Raw genomic sequence first — 18878 nt, 5'->3', positions numbered from 1 at the left:
GCAGCATGTGCCGTGAGCCGCGGGCCGTCCCTGTGAGAGTTGCTGCCCAGGGCTGGGCTGTCCTGGACTCACCCGTGGGACCAATGAGCGAGCAGCCTTGATCTCTGCTGTCTTGGCCATTCTGTCTGTGCATGGCTGTGCCACCTGGAGCCGATGGCCAGCCAGCCGCTGTCAGGCTGCCGAGTGCTTCTGTCTACTTGTCACACGGTGGGTACGTTCTGGTGGGTGTCGATGTGGGGTGACGATGTGCCCACGTGCCTCTCCCCAGACTCCTTGTCCCTGAAACGGCTGTTTCCCTCTCCCACCCCCGACCAGCCCGCTGGGCCCAACTGCCCAAACCCGAAATCCCTGAGCGGGCCACCCTCCGCCGCTGTCCTTGTCCACCTGGGCCTACGCACTGTGCCGGCCAGCCCTGAACTGTGGCAGAGCTCGTCCCCGTCCTCACACCATCATAGGAACCCCTGTGAGGCCACAGGTGCGAAGGGGTCGCAGAGGTGACACTCACGCAGGTCTAGGCCACCTGCACGAGCTGCTGACCTCCGCCCTTGCCCGGGTCTCATCCCGACCTCACAGCAGGGCATGTCTGAGGAAGCCAGTGCCAGGCAGCGGGCCATGGTCCCACGGCCAGACCAGAGCCACACCTGTTCTCCTGCCCTGGACCCGGGGACCCCCGTGCTGCTTCTCCCACCCACACTTGCTGCAAAGCCTACTTTGCTCCCAGGCCCCTGGAGTCAGCTGAAATGTAGCAGCAAGGATCTCGGGCCGTCCCTGCTGGTCCCGCGCCGCCACGTCCTACAGCAGGACTCCCAGGAGGCCGCTCCAGCACTCAGAAGCCCCCGGCTGCCATGCTCTGTCGTCGCGGCGAATTGCCAGCACAGCCCCCTGTCCTCGGTGGGGGGGTGGGGGCTACTGTGTGCCCGGGACCCCTGTATTCTTCCCTGTAGTGCGCATGGCCTACGAAGGCCCCAGGGTACTCACCACTTCTCCATCATCTGGTCTGATCCACACAGGGTTGTTAATACGGGGCACAGCTGTGCTGTTCTGGGGATGGGGGAGTCGTCCAGGTGACCCTGGGCAGAAGAGTTCCTGTCACCTGGGGAGGGACCACATGTTCTCTGCAAGCATTTGTACTTGGTCTTTGGTTCTCCTTCCTGATCAGGATGGGGGAGAACACAGCCTCGCTTGCTTTCTAGCTGTCCATGGTCCTCCTGGACCCACACCCTGCCTTCTGCAGTGGTCAGACTTGCGGGTGTCCCAGTGCCCTCCCTGGCATCCTCTGGTTTTTCAACGTGTCACCACTCAGCCAGGAGGGCACCTCAGCTGGGGGCAGTTACAGACACTTCCCCTAGGCTTGTCCATGCTGGTGGCCAAGGGCACGATATCAGCCACCAAATATGTCCACTACACTTGTCCACTCTGGGTCTGGGAAATGACTGTCGGCTAGATGAGCAGACCCAAAGCCAGGGCTGGGACCCGGGCTGGAATCGCATCGGTGGGACCCCTCACTCTAACCGGGGACCTGCGGTCACACTTTGGGCCTCAGGTTACCAGCGTCAGCGGGAACCCTATGGCCAGCAGTCCTTAAGTGCCCTGATATGTCCCCTCCCCTGGGCTCAATTTTGGGGTCATGGGGAGGGGCTGGTATCCGCACGGTGCGGACTTGTCTGCTGTTGCAGTGCGCTTCCTGAGCACCCGTCTCGTTTCACCCCAGGGCTCTGGGTCTGGAATCTACTGATGTCTGAAAACTGGGTAAAGGACCACGACCTTTTATTGGGATGGCCTGGTCACGCATCCTTGATGTCTTCTCTTTGGACACTCGTCCGGTCTCCAAGAACTCAGTGTTCGGTTCACCACCTCCTTGGCACCTCAGGCCCTTGGCTCGGCTCCAGTCTGGCTGTGTCCACACGGCCCCGTGTGGCCAGATGCCGTCCACCCCATCACTGTCAGCAGACCCGGCCAGGAGCCTCCACTGACCTCCACACGACGCAGGTGCCTCTCCCAGTGGGCTCCTGGTGGCCTGGCTCCATGGTGTGACCTCCAGGCCCCCTGTGGAGCCCACCCAGCCTTGCGCTGCGGCGTGGCCCTTGTGACAGCCTGCCCTTTTCAAGAGCGCCTCCCCAGCCCTGTGACCGCAGCACGTCCTGGGACAGAGCCTCAGACCGGGAAAGGCTCCTGATCATCGAGCTCCCCTCGGCTGCCCGGGACGAGGTGCTGGGGCCTGAGTCCCCTCTGCCCTGCCCTGGGCCACTGGGTCCCCAACACGCGACACCACTAGCTAGTTCCAAGAGGGAGGCGAGCAGGTCCTGAGAGGGGAGGCTCCGTTTTCTGGGAGCAAGCCTTCCCGAGAAGGGGTGGGTGGCTTGTGTGGTCGTCCCCGCGTGCCCATCATCCAGCCGGCACCCTGGCTGGCACCCAGTGGACCCGGCTTTCACCCCGCGGGAGCCACCTCCCCTGACCACCGAGCCCTCCCAGCCTCCCTGCAACCTGCGGCCGTTCCCAGAGTGACGGGGATGCCATCACCCCACACCGTCCACGACTGGATCTGCTCACCAGCGCAGCCCCCTCCCAGTTCCCCAGGGCAACAGCTGGGACCCCTGGAACACCCACCGTGCAGAGGGGGCCCAGTGTCCTGTCTCTGCAGCGGCCGGCCCGGACCACCCTGGTTCTGTCTGCCAGCGCTTGTTCCAGAAGGGCAGTGGATCCAGACTGACCCCCTGGGCAGTGTCCACAGGGTAGTGAGAGCTGGCTTTTGATCCCCCTCGGAGAGACTGTTCACTGGGCAAAGCCATGGCTGCGGCCACCCCTGCAAGGACCTAGGGCGAGGACCCGCAGCTGACAATGGGCCCTTCCTTCCTATCCCCTGGCCCTGGCCTGATGCTGCACCCTGGTCCGCATGCCAGGAGGCTGTGTGGAGCCCCTGCTGCACGGCCAGGGCCTGCCCGATCTCCCGCACGCCCCACTACACAGCCTCCCCAAAGCCTCTCAGCCGAGGGCCACCCTCTTGGGGCCGTCTCCTCCCTGGCTCCCCACTCCCTACCTGCCAGGTCCCAGACTAGGTTGGACTCCTGGGGACCCCACCTTGGGCACTGCTCTCAGCTTACACATGCCCGCCCCTTCCCACCCCACCCCCCGGGTCTGCTCTCTTGCTCTCCTGCACCGCTGGGCTCACTCAGGCAAGCCTGGGGGTGGGGGGCTCCCATCCACTACTTGGTGCGGGACGGTGTAAAACACACGACTGAGGGGTCACCTGGGCATGCAGGTGCGGTTCCCCGCAGCCACACTGATCTTCCCCAGGGTGGGGGCAGGTCAGGGACTCCAGGGAGGGGCACTGGAAGCTACGGGGCACAGAGGAGGCTTCAGCCCTGCCTGCGGTTGTGTGGGACCTGCCTCCCGCCTCTGCCCAGACAAGCGGCCATTCAGGCCACAAGCCCCCTCCCAGGCCAGGGGTCCCTCAAAGCCATTGTTGCTGGGAACATCCCAGACCCCACGCTGGCGCCACACCCGTGAGGGGCAAGGAGCCCAACCTGTCCTGACAAGACTGTGTGGGGTGGGGGACACCCACCTCTCCAGGGACCCCTCCTCCCAGACCCAAGTCTCCAGGGACGTAGTCGGCCGGCATCCCCCCACCCCAGCCACCCCACAGCTGTCGGGGCGCAGGGTCTCCCCAGCACCTGCCATGGGTCAGGGCGGGCTGTCTTGCGCTGCACCGACGTAAATGCAGGGAGGCTGTCCAACCGCGTCTGCGGCTGACCCTGAGCACCCGGGACGCTCCCAGCGGGGTCCAGGGCAGCGTCCCCCAGGCCTGCCTCCAGGGGTCACCCGCGGACCTCAGGGTCCTTGCTGGCTCGAGGGCGCACGGCCCCCGGCCCCGCCGTGGTGGGGGGTGGGAACGAGCCCTCCGGACGGCGCCCGGCCTCTGGGGTCCCCCCACCTCAGCCCCCCGGGACACCCATGCACGGAGAAAGCACCCGGGACCTCCACGGCCCCGCTCCGGGCTCCCCCAGGCCCCCCGCAGCCCGGGACCGGCGGCCTCGCGGGGGGACCGCGGCGCGGCCCTGCCGGGAAGGGGGCGGCGCCGGAAGCGGCCGCGCGGGGACCCCCCAGCTGGCGGGCGTGGTGGGGGAGGGGCGGGGTCGGCCGGGCCCGCCCCCCTTCCCGGAGCCCGGGGGACGCGGAGCTGACGCTGCCGGGAAAGCCCGAGGCTTCCGGGACGGGGGCGCGGCGCGTGCGCGGGCGGCCGCGACCTTCTGGGAAGCGCCTGGCGACAGGTGGCCGCGGGCGGGACGCGCGCTCCTCGTGACGTCATTGCGGGGGGGCTCCCGGAGGAGGCGGGGGGGGGGTGAGGGCGACGCCAGCTGGGGGGGCGCGGGCGGGCGACCCCGCGGGGGAGGATGTGGCCGCGGGGGCTCCCTGCCGAGAGGCCACCTGCCTCCGGCCGTGCTGTGGGCCCCCAGGCCCCCCCCCGGACCCCCTGTTCCACGGGGCCTCCCCCAGCCCGGGCGCCCCGCCCTGCCCGCCTGGACCCCTGAGTCCCTGCGTCGCCAGCCCCGCCCGGGCAGAGCCTACTCCAGGCCTGAGGCCCCGGAAGGACCCGTCCCGCCCCGCTGCCCTCCGCGGCTGGACCCCGAGGTCTGACCAGTCATCCCCAGTGCCCTGCGGGGCCTCAGGCTCTCCTCGGCCACGGTCTGGGGAGGCCTCCTGGGGCCCAGCGCCTCCGTGCTCCCCTGGGAGGCAGGACCCTCTGACCCAGGGAGACCCAGGGATGCTGGGGCGCGGGAAGGCTGCTCGGTGGGGGGGTCCGCTCTGGTGCTTCCGGCTGGGTGTGCCTTTTGAGGCTCCAGACCTCGGTTGGGACAGAGCGAACCTCATCCGTCCCTCAGTCGCGTGGCTGCGTGTGGCCCAGAGGCCCAAACCGGCCCCCATCTACCGCTCAGCGTCCTAGGGGTCGCGGCTGAGCAGGGGCCCGCCCGCATGTCCCGGCTAAAAGCCAGCGACGCCCTGAGGAGCACACAGGTTGGGGTGACCTCACCATCAGCACATCCCTCCTTAGGGTGAAGAGTGGCTGGGACACGGCCCCCTGCGGGGCTGCCTGGGGAGGGGGACCCGACCTGGGACTCCCCCAGCCTGCTCTCCCAGGTGAGCCGCACCCCCTGGAGCAGCCGCTCGCGGGACAACACTGGCCCTTGTCTGGCTGCCTGGGTGGCGGCTGGGGTGCCAGTCCCTGGTGTCGCTGGCAAGGAACGGCTTCTGCCCCCACCCCCAGTATATTGTCCATTCAGCTTCCGCCCTGCTATTAATAGCCCCTCCCCAAGCCAGCAGCTATAAATAGCCCCCCAGCCCCTCACACAGGCCCCTCCGACGCCTGCTGCCCAGCCCACACAATCACCCACACACGCTAGGACACTGGTTCACTCAGAGCCATGCACGCCCGGGCACGGAGCCCACTCCTGCTCCGCTCCACGGCCGGGCGCACAGAAGGGGCACACACCGCCGCAGCCACTGGCAGCCGACACAGTCCCCACACTCTCGTGGGCCCTCGTGGAGCCAGGGCCAGCGGCAGGCTCGGGCCAGGGGGGCTCCCCCCCGCCCCCCGCTATCCGTCCCGAGGCCCTGCGGCCTTCTGGCCCTTCCTCCCCCTTCCAGGCATGCAGGCTCAGTCTGCTCTTGTGGGGCCTCAGAGGTCTTCTCAGACCCTTGAGCTTCTCCTGTGGAGCAGGTACCATAGCACCCACCTGCTGGACATCTTGGGGCAGCACGCCAGCCAGCACTGGGACCCCCCCCAGTCTGGAGGGAGATCCACTTGGAGGGAGGCCCTGGGCCCTACTTCTCTGTCCTAGGAAACCAGCCCCTCTGTGGACCAGGCCCTGGCCCTCGCTCCAAGCACTGCTGGGTCAGGCCCCCGGGGTCACAAGCCCAGTACAGGCCCCCTGACCCTGACTCTGGCTCTGGCTCTGGCTCTGGAGGACCACAGGGCTGGTCCCGCCTCCTACCTATCCCATGGCACTGGCCCCACCGAACTCCTGTCTCCTGGTTGCTCCGGGGGGCCTGGTCTCAGCCAGCGGTGACCTCTCCCTTGCCGGCCCCTGTGGCTGGTGGTACCCAGGGCCGGGATGGGGGGTGTGGAGCCCGCTGTTATTGTGACAAGTGGAGAAAAGGAAAACAACCCTGTTTACGGAAAAGGCGCGTCCGCCGCCACTGGCCAGCGGCCTTCCTGTGGGGACAGAGGCCCTTTGTTGGAAAAACAGGAAGAGAGGATTTCCAGGACCCATCGGGCCGCCCGCCGGCCGGCCGCCCCAGCTTCCGCCGCTTCTCAGCAGCTTCCGCCGGCCACCAGCTGTCTGTCCGTCTATCCCCTTGTCTCTGTCCCTCTGACCACAAGACCCAGACTTCCAGCTGTGGGGGTAGAGCTGCCCTTGGTGTTCAGTCCCGCAGTTGGGCGGGGGTTCGTTTGGAGGCTGCTCTCTCCTGCCCCCCGGCCACACAGGGACCAACCCCTGAGATGTGCCCACTGGGCGCCCAGCTTCAGGCAGAGGCGGGGAGCACAGCAGGCCTGGCCACTGTGGAGTCCCAGGCCCGTGTGGAAGCCCACTAGGGGGTCAGCCCCACACCGCAAACCTGCGGGGGCAGGGATCCCAGGGGTGGGCAGGGGTCTCCCTCAGGACAGCAACCAGGGCTGCCCTGAGTGTGGCCTTGGACTGAAGACCCAAGGAGCCCAGACAATGGTGTCATTAGGCATGGGGCGGAGGGATGAGGCTCAGGCTAAGTGCGGGGGTGGGGGACGTGGTGGTCAACACAGCCCGCCCCGAGGCCCTCTCCTTCCCCCCTTCTTGCCCCCCCCCGGGCGGCCGGCGTCTTGGGGTCTGGTCATCGCGTCCCTGCCGCCCAGGACCGTATCCAGCCCATGGCTCATGCGTGGCTCCGCAGCGGGACCCACCGGCAGCGGGGCACGGGTGCGCGGGAGGGTGCTCACACGCACACACCCGTCTGCACTCACGTGCACACACGTGTGCACACATTTTCGGACACACGTGTCCCAGCACATACACACAGCCCACAGGCCCCACCATCACTGACCACCTGCACCCCCTTGCCCCCGCTCCCAGCCAGGAGCCTCCACGGCTCTGGGGACAGTCCCCAGGCTGGCCTGCGTGGGTCGCCCTGCCCCGTGCAGCTGTGAAGTGCCACAGGGTGCCTGGCCCTGGGGTGGGGGGACAGCCCCGTGGCAGGGTGACAGTTCCCCGCCCTGACGTTGTATGTCCCCACTGCCCCGGGCTTCTGTGACTCGGAGTCCTCCCCCGGCCCCCTGCTCCCCGCTGCACGTCCTGTTGGGCTCTCGTGGGCCAGAGTGGAGTCTGTGGTTCTCCAGTGACCTCCGTCGGCCCTTGGGTGCATGTGGATCTCGCAGTGGAGGCCGAGGTAGGGGTGTCCAGAAAGGCGGGGGGTGCACACGCCAACCCCTCAGCTTGCCTGGTCTAGCCTCTGTCCGCACAGTGTCCAGCTGTCCGGAGGGGGAGCGCCTCCCTCACAGCTTCTTCAGGCTGGCGCTGGGCCCGTGCTGGGACCCCCACCCCAGCTGTGCTAAGGTTTTATGTTCTTTTTCTTTTATGCAGCCGATGAAAGAAGTGCTCTGAGCCTGCCCGTGCCAGGCCTCAGGCCTAGAGACCGACCCTCCAGCGCTCATGCCAGGGACTCCCATGCCCCGGCACCTGGGTCTGCACCATCGGGTGCGGCCCTGTGAGGCTCAGAGGGGCTGCTCAAGAGCTTGTGGGGTGGACAGGGAGACCAGAGCTCTCCCACACCCTTGCCCAGGTAGCTCAGGTCAGCTCTGGCCCTGGTGCATGGAGGGCTCAACAGAAGACCCCTGGGCCTGGCCCCAGACCTGCCCACCTGGATTTCTGGGGAGCACTGGGTGCCAGAGAGGCCTGGCGGAGGTGAGCGAGGGGCCACGCAGACACCGGACACTGGGTGGGGGCGGGGGAGTGGGAGCACGGCGCCCTCACTGGTGTGAGGGGCTTTAGGGGGCAGATCTGGGGAGGATTCGGCTTCTACCCCGCGGGGTGGGAGCCCGGTGGGTTCTGCGCAGAAGGGCCGTGAAGCGCCAGAGGCTGGCTGGTCCCCCTGCTGCACAGTGCTGGGGGTGCTGCTTAGAAACTCCTGGCTGCTGTGAGGGCCCTGCTGATAGCCTGATGGGGAGGGGGCGAGCCAAGGGCCACTCCAGGGTTCAGGGCGGGGCTGGGGCGGGGCTCGGGGCTGGGCGCTCTGTTGGGACGCGTTACCTCTGGCCCAGGTCCACCACCTGCTCTCGGTTCCCGCGTGCAGGCTCGCTGACGGGGCCGTGTCCTCCGTGGGCCGACACCTGCAGCCTGCTGAGGCCCCCTTGGAAGTGCCACCCCGGCCGCCCAGATGGTTGCCTCTGTCAGAGAACACAAGAGGGCAAGGGCCTCGGTTCAGGTGACTATTTCAGGGACGCCTCCCCCAGAACCCACAGACAGGGAATCTGTCCCCCCATCCATCTGTCCAGGCATCTGCAGTGCTACAGACCCATCACCACTCTGGAAAGTTTTGTTTAATGGTGAGTAAACGAATGACCCCTCCTCTCTGTGCGGCCACTGCTCTGCTGCCCAAGACCCGATGTGGGCCTGGTTGGGGGTTGGCTCTCCGGAAAGAACTCCGTAATGAGCAAATGAATGAACGAACCAGTGAGTGAGAGAACCAGGGAGTGAGTGGGGGCCTGAGTGGGCACCGGAGGGTGAAGGAATGAGGTGGCGGCGGAGTGCTGGGCCGGCGGACGGGCTGCCCGGCCCCCGTGGGCTCACTGCTGACCGTGCACTCAGCCCCAGCCCTACCGGCACTGCCCAGCCAACGGGAGGATGGCCTCAAAGGCTGCTCACCGGGCTTCTTGAAGCCGGAGCAGCGCCGAGGCGTCAGGGTGGCTGAGGCCGCCTCCTGCCCGGGGAGGACACAAAGCCACAGCTGTTCCCGGCTTTGGCAGGCCGCAAGCTGGGTGGCCACGCGGCTGAGGTGGGGCCCAGGCTGGGATCTGAGGTGTGCAGAGTAGTCCTCAAGGACCCCCGGCCCCCGCCCGTGGGATGAGCCCCCTCGTCGCCCATGGGGCCCCCAGACGGGGAGTCGGCCTCACCCAGGTCTGAGCTGGCGGTCAGCAAGGGGTGAGGTGGCTGGAGGGGCCCCTGCAGGGGGGCCGCAGAAGCCCGGGCGGGGGGTGGTCCCGGGGAGCAAACTTGGGAGTTCTGGACGTTTTGCTTGAAAATCACTTTCCCCAAAACCAGCCTCCAGTATTTGTGCCACAGCCCCAGGCGCCCAGATCAGAACCCCTGAAGCGGCAGCTCCCCACGGGGGCTGGTAAGCGGGTGGGGACCATCTGGCTGGGGGGTGCACGGCCCACAGCCCACGAGCTCCCAGGCCCCGAGGGCCCCAGAGTTTTCTCCACGAACGAGGGTCCTGCCCCAGTGTAGCCCTCTGGCAACTCCTCCCTGATGCCTTCATCCCTGGGGGGCCGACCTTGGCCATCTGTCCACCTGTGGCCATGCTGGGGCATGGCTGGGAACGGCCCAGCTCCCCCCGGTCAGGGCCAGCCATCCCGGTGAGACGGCTGCCTGCTCACCTGCTGCTCTGGGGCAGCTCAGCTTGGCTCCTGTGTCCCCGGGAGAGACTGGGGCTCATGGGGCAGCAGGACCTCTGACCCGTAGAGCCCAGAGCTCTGGGGACAGGATCTCCACGCAGTTGCGTGAGTGACCATTGCGGCTCCTGTCCCTTGGTCCCCGGGCACCATGACACCCCGGTCCCTGTGCGAGTGGCTGGGTTGACCCTCCCACGGGAAAGACAGCGTGATTGAGGGTTCCGGGTCCCCGGCCCCGCTGTATGAAGGCAGGAGACCTCGCACGCGTGGCTCCATGGCCGGACTGAAAAGCACCTGTGGGGCGCCGTTTCCAATTCCCTTGGCCGGGTAGGAGCGTGCATTCTCGGAGCCAGCGGCCACGGCCCCTCCCCGGAGCTGCTCTGGCCCCCCCACTACCGTGGCCTTCGGGCAGCCCTGCGGGGGGCCTGCGGCCGTCCCGCCTCTCGGGGGCCAACCTGGTGAGTTAACAGGTGCGGGGGGGCGGCCGTGGCCTGCTCCCTCGGGGCGGCTGGGGTGGGCTCGCTCGGGCCACGCCAGCGCGCGGGGAGGGGTACTCTGCTTATTTGTGATCTTGGCTGGGTGGGGAGCTCCTGAAGCTTCCCCGTGACTGTACGTGGCGGTTCAGCTCCGGCTCGTGGACTGCGCTCTCCAGCCCCAGCCGTTCACCTGGGGACCGTAGCGTGTGGACTTTGGACGTGGCCTCACGTGCCCCGGCTCTCTTGGGGCCACGGTACTGCTCCGGATTGGCAGGTGTCCAGGCGGACACAGGCCACAGCTCCTGTCCCCAGGGCATCCCCACGAGACAGCGGGGACAGGTTGTGCTCCCTGGGATTTCCTCAGTGGGCGGGTCAGGCTCTCTCCCTGACGGACCTGCCGCTCAGTCACGGGCGCGGAGCTGCCGGAAGGCCGCTGGGAGGACGGAATGGCGGTGCCGCGGGACCTCGGGGATCCCTGGCCCTCTGGCTGCTCTGCCGGGGGCGGGGCTGGTCAGTGAGGAGGGGCCCCGTGGTCACCCAGGTGAGGCAGGACAGAAACAGGGACCAGGCTGGGTGTGAGCCCCGGGAGGGTGCTGGATCCCACGAGTGCCGGGCAGCTGACCTGTAGGGCTCCACGGGAAGGTGCAGCCCGTGTCGCAGAGCAGCCCCGGCGGGGACAATGGAATCCGCCGCCCGCAGAGTCGGTGATCACGAGCCAGGGCCCCCGCGGCTCAGGATTCATTGCTGCGTGGCCAGAGCCCACCCACGTGGCGCTGGGGGAGGAAGCCCGGGGCGTCCGGGAGGGCAGGGGCGGCAGCCGGGCCCCCCCAGGAGCTGGCTGGTAAAGTCTGTGGCTGGGGGTGAGGGGATCCCCCGGGGCTTGTAGAGTCGAGAAACGGTGTTCCCACCGTGTGTGCCGGACATGCCGGTGCGGACGACTGATGACGGGTGCTCCCTGAGCAGGTGGGGCCAGCAGGGGAGTGTGTGGCGGCAGAGCAAGTGAGCAGGGACACCGTCAGGAGGGAGCGGCCACACGGGGGCTGAGGAGGGACCGGGGCCCGTGCTGGCTGGGGTCTTAGGTGCAGAGGCCCGTGAGGACAGGGAGAAAGTGTTAGGCAGGAAAACCCCAGGACACTGCAAATCAAAACCACCCTGAGGCCCCCTCCCCCCCAAGGACAGCTAGCCCCCCAACAACGGAGCGGACACACGTGCACCGGTATTGGAGCAAGGGGCGGACCGCGGGGGTCACCAGGGGACTCGGGGGGCCACTCGTGGGCGTATGGCTCTGAGAACTGAAAGCAGAGACGCAGACGCATTCTCGGTGGCATTATTCCAGTAGAAGAACAGAGGATGCAACCCGAGTGTCCCCTGCCGGAGGAAGGGACAGACAAAATGCGGCCCGTGGGCGTCGTGGACTAGTCCTCGGCCTTGAAAAGGAAGGAGCAGCGGACACCTGCCAGGACCTGGGGGACCCCCGAGGACACGGTGCTGAGTGAGACCAGCCAGACACAGAAGGACAAGTCCTGGCCCCACTTCTAGGAGGCACCGCAGGGGTCAGACCCGGGGACAGTCGACGGTGGGGCTGGGGAGGGGGCTGCGGGGGGAGAGCGTGTGATGGGGACAGTTTCAGTTTGGGGAGACGGAAGAGTTCCGTGACAGGTGCACAGAGGGGCCGAGCTGCTTAACGCCCTGCCCTGCACGCCGCGTGGTTGGAGGCTGGGCTGGGCGTTGTGGGCGTCTCACCTCAGTGGAAACGCCCGCTGCCTTGGCTGCTGCGGTGCTCCGCGCTCGGTCCGAACCCAGCGCGCCCATGGGGAGCCACGGATCAAAAGCACGTGGTTTCCACGTGTGCACTGAGCCCTGTGCTGGTTAAGTCTTGCCGCACAACGTAAAGATGGGAACATCCGTGATAGCGACGGTGCGACTTAGTGTTTCTTTACTCAGAACAACATTAAATGACAAAACCACCATGATCAGTTGAGAAAAAGGCCACGGGAAAATAAAAAAGTTTGTATTTCAGCTCCTTCAGTGCTCCTTCTTCCCGCTTTCAGAGCAGGGGGAGAGCAGGGGCCATGGGGAGGGCAGCGGTCCAGCTCCTGCAGGTGCCCCCGGGCCCCGCGGGCCGGAGCCTCCGGAGAGCTGGGTCTGGGAACGGGCCTGCAGGACAGTGTGGACGCGGACGGCCACGTGAGCACAGAGGGTAAATATGAGGATAGCCAGGGGAGGAGCAACGTTTTCTGCAGGAGGGGCTGGAGGGCAGGCTGAGGTCCTGGCAAGGCCCCGCTGGGTGACCTGGGGCGACGCGCAGTGTCGTTAGGACTCTGCAGACTTCAGATGGTCCCGTTGGGTGCCCTTCTCTGCAGGCAAGTTGCATGTAGTAATTTGGATATTAAAATGCGCATTTTTTTTTTCAAAAGACAGTCCCCTGGCACATCTCTGGACCCTGTCCGGAGGCCCCCCGCCCCAGGCTTGGGAACTCGGAGGTGCCCTGACTCGGAGGTCACCGGGGAGTGACCAATGTGTCCTGGTGGGTGATCTGTTGGTCACAGACTCAGGCCCGGCTGGCCAGGCCCAGAGCCGCAGCACGGGAAAGGCAGGAAGGTGCCTTGCGGGGCCCCGGCCCGAGAGCCTGTGATGCGGGAGGTGCGGGGGGACAGGACGGTGTGTTTAGTGCTGGTCTACGCGGACGCCGGGTCAGACACCAGTTGTTATGGTTAATCTCGGCTGTTCGTGCCGCGTGCTGTAACTCGAGGGGCCCACACTCACTTCTCACCTAGGGCGCCGGTCCAGGCTCTCCCCACCACCCACGAACCAGTCAGATGCTTTCTTCTTTGCTGTCTCCAAGGGGGCCGAGGGAGAGCAGGCGGAGCCCGCAGCCCCCAGCCCCACCCTTCCCACCTGCCCTTCTGACTTGGCCAGGGCTTCCCCTTGAGCGGGTCCCTGACGGCGGGGACCAGGAGTCTGGGAAGGAGCCCTCGCCCCTGCAGCACGGCTCCTAGGTCCTCAGGAGTGGGGCAGTGGCCTTGGGAGGCCAGGGCAGGAAGAGGAGGCCTGGCTCAGAAGGCAGACCCTTCTGTCCCCACCGGCTTCAGAACGACCAGCAGGGCACGGGGACCCCAGGGGCATCGAGCAGCTCTTGGCCTGGATGAGGTCTTCCTGACAGACAGGCGAGGACGTGTTCTGAGGCCAACTGGGGCTAGCACCCTGGCTGTGTGGCCCAGAGCTGGGCTCTCCCTGGGGCAGCAAGCTGGGGGCCCCTTCGGCCTGGTGCACGCAGGAGCGGGAGGGCCCGGCCTGTGAGGATGGCTCAGGTGGCTGGGGCTTAGGATTCGGGGCTGGCTAGGCGGTTGCAGCAGGTGCTGGCTGTGTGCCCTCGGCGGTGGCCGATGTTCCGGGCTGTGCGTCCTGGGAGCCACAGGCTTCCAGAGAACTCATCTGTCATGCAAATGCCCCCTTCTGGGCCCCTGAGGGCCTCTGCTCTGGTTGGAGAGCTGTCACCAACCAGGGTGTGTCCCCTGCTGGGCCCTTCAGGTCCTAAGCACCCCACCTCCCCCCGCAATGGGTGGCAGCCGAGGGACGGCCCTCGACCATGAGGTCCCCTGCGGCAGACCCAGGCCGGCCTGCGACTGGACCCTGAGGCCTCCGTGCCCATGCCGGCCTCTGTGCAGCCCCAGGACAGCCACGGTCCCCCAGGCAGTCCGGGACGGCCAGCACTCCGTCCTTGGCCGCCTCCAGGACTATGAAGGAAGGGGGAAGAGAGGGAGCTCAAGCCGGGGCTCACCCCCTCCACGGAGCCGAGCGTGCTTCTGCATCCAGGCACCCGGGGAGCCCGGGCCGGTGGCGGCCAGGCCCGGGGCCTGTGGTGGTGGGCCCTGGGAGACGGGCTGAGGGACAGAACCCACACCCACCTGCCCACCGAGGCTCCAGTAGGGGCGTGGGGGGGTGGCTACCAGCCCAGGGGTTGAGGCTGAGCTTTAGGGACCCTGCTTGGGTGCTTGCGGTAGACTTGGGGCCCCTGGCAGGGGCGGCTCCAGCCGGTGGTGTGGGCCTGGCTGCTGCCACCCTCTCTGCTGGCCCGGCGCCATGGCCACCCGTCCCAGGACACTGTGTGCGGCCGGAACAGGGCGTGTGTTTGCTCAAGGCGCCCCATGGGTCCCTGCACAGCACCTGGGAGCCTCGACAGGCTGGACAAGGGCTCACTGTGTCCCCAGGCACCCCTGCCCCGCGGCCGTGGGCCACAGAGCTCCCCCGGGTCCCGCACTCCCCACTGCTCTGCCCCAGCCTCCAGATCTGCAGCCTCGCACTGCCCAGCAACCCCCACCCCACCCCGTTCCGCCTCCTGTTGTCCCTGCCCTGCCTCCTTCCACCTGCGCCCCCCACGGCCTCTGCGCTGCATTCCGCGGCCTGCACCCCCTAGCCTGCCCCACGTCCTGCTCCCAGCGCCCACGCCCCTGACAGCTCACACCCTGGCTGGCCCCTGGGCCTGGGCATCCGGATCTCAGGTACTCCTCCCAGCCTAGATGCCCACCCCACGTGTGCACCGCGCTCAGTGGGCCCGCCCGCTGCTCCTCCCCTCTGCCCCACCCAGACAGGTGTCCCTGGGGCAGGAGACCCTCCCGGCCAACTGCCTGGGGCCCGGCCTAAGGGTCGGAAAGCGAGGCCCTCAGTGGCAGGGCTTCCTGCTTGAGGGGGCCTGGGAGGTGGCCATCCCTTGGGTGGGGCCAAAGGTCCTGGGGTGTGTGTGGTGGGGGTCAGGGCCTGGATGCCCTCCGTCAGGCTCAGGGCTGGGGCCCGCAGATCAGAGAGCCACAGTGCTGCCCAGCAAGGGTGGCAGCCCGGCTGCACTGACCCAAGACGGAGCCTGCGGGGGAGGCCTGGTCACAGGCATCGGGGTGTCTGGACTTGTCAGTGGACGCTCGGGCTTGGGGAGAGCCCCTGCACGCTCGTGGGGGGCCTGGCGCTCAGGCCTGCCGCTCAGGGGCCACACCGGCCCAGCCGTGACCCAGCACCCAGGCAAGCCCGCCCAGGTCCTGGCACGTGGGTGCGCGCTCGCTGCCCCCTGCCCACGCAGATGCTCACTCCGCTCCAGTCCCACAGCTGGCTCAGGGCACTTTCCCAGATGTGCCTCGGGCACCCCCAAACCTTGGGGCAGGGCCAGAAGAGGGTGAGGGGGTGCCCACAAGCCAGGAGTGCCTGAAAGGTCGCAGGGACGGAAAGGCTGTCACCACAGGGCCCGGGGGAGAGCCGGGGACAGGGTGAGGCGCTGGGCTGGTGTGTCCTTGATGCTTGAGGCATGGGAGCAGGACCCGAGACCGAGGTCAGAGAAAGGGGCTGGTGCAGGCCCCCTGCCGGCAGCTGCTAGGATCCGGGTGTGCCCTGCCAGCCCCCCCCCACCGGGCTCTCAGGATCCACCGGCCGTGGCCGTCCCTTCCACGGGGACGTGTACGGGTGATGTGGAGCTCGGGGCCACGGTGGCAGCGCCTCTCACCCAGCTGGAGGCGCCTGCGGAGGAACACCGGGTGCCGGCCGCTCCTCTGTGACCTCCCCAGCCCCTCGGCCACCCAGGGGGTCACCAGGGTCCCCACTGACCGGGCTCTGTCCTCTGCCCGCGCCCCACCCCCTCAGGCCGAGAGCCTCCTCCAGGTCCCAGCCTAGGGCGGGCTCGGCTTCCTGCCCAGCCGGCAGGTGGGAGGCCTAGGCCAGACGCAAGGAGAGGACAGCCGCCGGGCAGGCTTGTGCTCTGCCCTGAGAGGGGTAGAACCGGTCTGACCATGTGCGCGCGCGTGCGTGTGCATGGCCATGCTCGCATGTGCGCGCGGGCTGGGATCGGGCCAGGAGGCCCGCGGAGCAGACGCCACAGCCTGCGTCATGGGCAGCGCCCGGGGGCGCCCGCCCAGCGGCAGATGGCAGAGCCCTGACGGCAGCAGAGCCACGAAGGCTGGGCCCCGGGGGGGGGGGGGGATGGGCCGAGAGCGGCTGTCTCGCCCCTCCTCTCAGGGCAGAGACGCAGAGATGGGTGCGTGGGGTGGGGGGCGGGTCTGCACGCGGCCAGGGCCTGGCCTCTGGGGGGGTCAAGACCTGCTCCGTGGGCCCAGAGACCCACCTCCGTGCACCGGGCGGATGGACCCATCTCCAGTGCCCGGGGCCACCGGGGCCAGGCTGTCCAGACACAGGTCCCCCCGCCCCGCCTCCCTGAGAGGCTCCACACCCAGGCACCAACGCTTCTGCTGGGGGTGCTGGGGTCCCGGCAAGGGAGCCGTCAGGAGAGCCCCCTTGTCCAGGCTCAGCCCAGCCCACTCCTCCAGCCTGGCCGGGCTCCACCCCCACCCACCACACACACCCCATGTTCACTCCTCGTGGCCTGGCTGGAGTCCCTCTGCCCCAAGCTACCCCCCTCCTCTGTGACCCTAGATCCTCCCGATGGGAGAAACCTCCGTCCTGGCGTTACCTGACCCAGGGACCCGCAGGGACACCCAGCCCCTCCTGCCCAGTCTCCAGGCCTGGCCTTGGGTTCTGGGCCGCCCACCCCAGCTCCCCTGCCTCCCCTCCCCTAGCCCCCTCCCCCCGACTCAGGGACCCCGGCCTCAGCTGGCTCTCTAGCCTCTGAGCTGGGCAGCACAGCCTGACCTGAGCTGGCAACTGGGGACCAGCTGGCCATTTGCATTTCTGAGCCTCAGTTTCCCAATATGCAAATGAGACCAGGAGGAGGATGGGGCAGGTCTTGAGCCTGGGTGGGGGTGTGGCTGTCTGTCTCCCCTCTCTTCCTAGCCCTGCTCTCCAGCAGACAAGATGAGGCATCAGGAGCTATGCCAGGAACTGGGATCCAGGACCGGGAATGACACCCCCCGGGCCTGAGCTCATTCCTGCAGCCACCTCCAAGCCCACCTCAGTCTGGCCCAGGCCCATCGCTTGCCCAGCCGGCCCTGACCGGGTCTGCTCTGGGCCTTTGCACGAGTCCAAGCCCACGCGAAGCCCGAGAGGCGGCCTGGGAGTGTGGTGCTTCTAGCATCTAGAGGTCAGGAGTGGAGGTGCTGGGAGAGGGTGGGAGAGAAGCAGGTCCCATTGGTTTCAGGGCCCTGTTGGGTGCCCCCACCTGCCCAGCACATCATGCCCCTCCCCACTCACACCTTCCCCTGGCAGCCCTGTGGGGACCGGCAGTGCTCCCTGAAGACCCATTTTGCAGTTCAGAGAACTGAGGCCCAATGGCTCTGCCTTTCCTCCACAAGCAAGAGGGAGCCACTAAAGGGTTTGGAGCCAGAGAACGTGTGTTTAGAAGCAGGCTCCAAAGGCTTCATCAGGAGCGTGCGGAGGGCCCCTGGGAGTGGGGAGAAGTGGCAGAGCCTGGGGGCTAGAGCTGGGGGAGGGCCGGCAAGGGTACGATGGGTCCCAGGATCACTGCGGCCCGGTAAGCGGGGCTCTCCTGCGGCCCGTGGGGCGGCCTCAGCCCCAGGTCCCAGAGCAGTTGACTCACTCGCCTGGGAAGCCGAAACCCCACACGGGCACGTCCCAGAAACTACAAGCGGCCAGGGAAGCCGCTCCGGGAACACCCAGACGGGGTGTGGCGGGAGGTGGAGGCCGAGAGGGCAGAGGGTCGGTGTGGGGACGTGGCCAGGCGGCACAGGAGGGGCACAGCTGGCCTGAGCTGGACAGAGAGGGAGACGCCCCGGCCTGGCCACGAGCTGTGCCCCTGCCGCCCGGGAGCAGGGGAGTCCCTGAAGGACCCATTTCACAGAGAGGAAGGCAGGTTCAGCGTGGAACCCCTGGGGGCCCAGACCCCAGAGGGGCCGGTGTTCCTGCACTGTTCATCCCAGAGAGGCAAGGCCCCTGTCCTGAGTCCAGCCAGGCCTGGGGAGGCCCCCAAAAGGAGGTAGAGGGGGCTTGCTTAGGGTCCACTTAGGGTCCACTCTGGGCCAGGATGGCACCTCCTGGTGCCTGCGCCACGGTGCACCCCAACTCGGGCCAGTGGGGCCCTCTCTGGGCCCCAAAGAAGCTGAGCATGCAGCTGAGCCTGGGGGACCAGTGCTGAGCTGACACAGGGTGACCTGTGGGCTGCGTCCTCCCCAGGACAGGGGGTGCCCCAGCCCCCACAGCCGGCGCTCCACCCGGGTCAGGGGTGAGCTGGGCCCACAGGAAGCAGGAGGGACGGAGCAGGGAGGCCCTGGTGGCCGGCATGGGGGAATCTCGGGCGGGGAGAGCTCAGCCGGAGGGTAAAAGCCCAGGTCTTTCCATTTCTCTGCGGGACTTGGTGGCTGTGCCTCCCCTCCCCGACAGGGCCTGCGCCAGCCCAGGAATGTGCCTGACCTGGAGGGCGGGGTCAGCAGAACCCCCCCCCCCAAACCCGTGCCCCAGCCCCACTTCTCTTTCCTGTCAGGTGTGTCCAGCCACAGCTGCCCCCGCTCTCCCCTGTCCTGGTCGCCCCCCCCAGAGGACCTGGCCATGACATCTCCAAACCCAGCCCGGCCTCCTGCCTCCAGGGCTTCACAGGGCGCTTGGCCCCCACCGCCCTCAGCGGACCTGGCTCTCGATCTCGGCAGAGGGTCCACACAGCGCTGTGTGAGGCTCTGCCGCCACCCCCGTGGTGACTCAGTTGCCCTGCTGTGGGGTAGGGCTGCAAGCCTTGGTGCCTGACCAGCCGGGCCGGAGCCTGGGAGGAGGCGGAAGGATGTAGCAGCCGGCCTGAGGCCCACCACGCACGCTTGGACGTGAGCGGTTTCGTCCACGGGGGCCGCAGGCTGCACACACACCTGCTCCCCCGTTCCCAGTGT

The 18878-nt window shown here is 67.8% G+C and overlaps 1 protein-coding gene and 1 long non-coding RNA gene across 4 annotated transcripts in view; one reads left to right on the top strand and one right to left on the bottom strand.

Annotated features, from left to right (window-relative positions):
- ALG12 (ALG12 alpha-1,6-mannosyltransferase) overlaps positions 1-6353 on the bottom strand; it is a 44161-nt gene extending 37808 nt beyond the window's left edge. The window contains exon 1 of the mRNA XM_082739470.1: positions 5991-6353. The gene's annotated coding sequence lies outside the window, so the exon portion shown is untranslated. The remainder of the gene's footprint in view (positions 1-5990) is intronic.
- Positions 1100-12132, top strand: LOC309869027. Of its 3 annotated transcripts, XR_014313952.1 has the most exons (5): positions 4328-4454; positions 4572-5013; positions 7611-7931; positions 8320-8572; positions 11450-12132. It is a non-coding gene; the product is annotated as an uncharacterized lncRNA (long non-coding RNA). The 3 variants fall into 3 exon arrangements; XR_014313951.1 differs by lacking the exons at positions 4328-4454; positions 4572-5013 and adding an exon at positions 1100-4268; XR_014313953.1 differs by having other exon boundaries at positions 4328-5013.
- The last annotated feature ends 6746 nt before the right edge of the window (positions 12133-18878 follow it).

The sequence above is a fragment of the Mustela nivalis genome, assembly GCF_964662115.1.
Source record: "Mustela nivalis genome assembly, chromosome: 7".
Taxonomy (NCBI): Eukaryota; Metazoa; Chordata; class Mammalia; order Carnivora; family Mustelidae; genus Mustela; species Mustela nivalis.
This window is presented reverse-complemented; position numbering and strand designations above follow the sequence as displayed.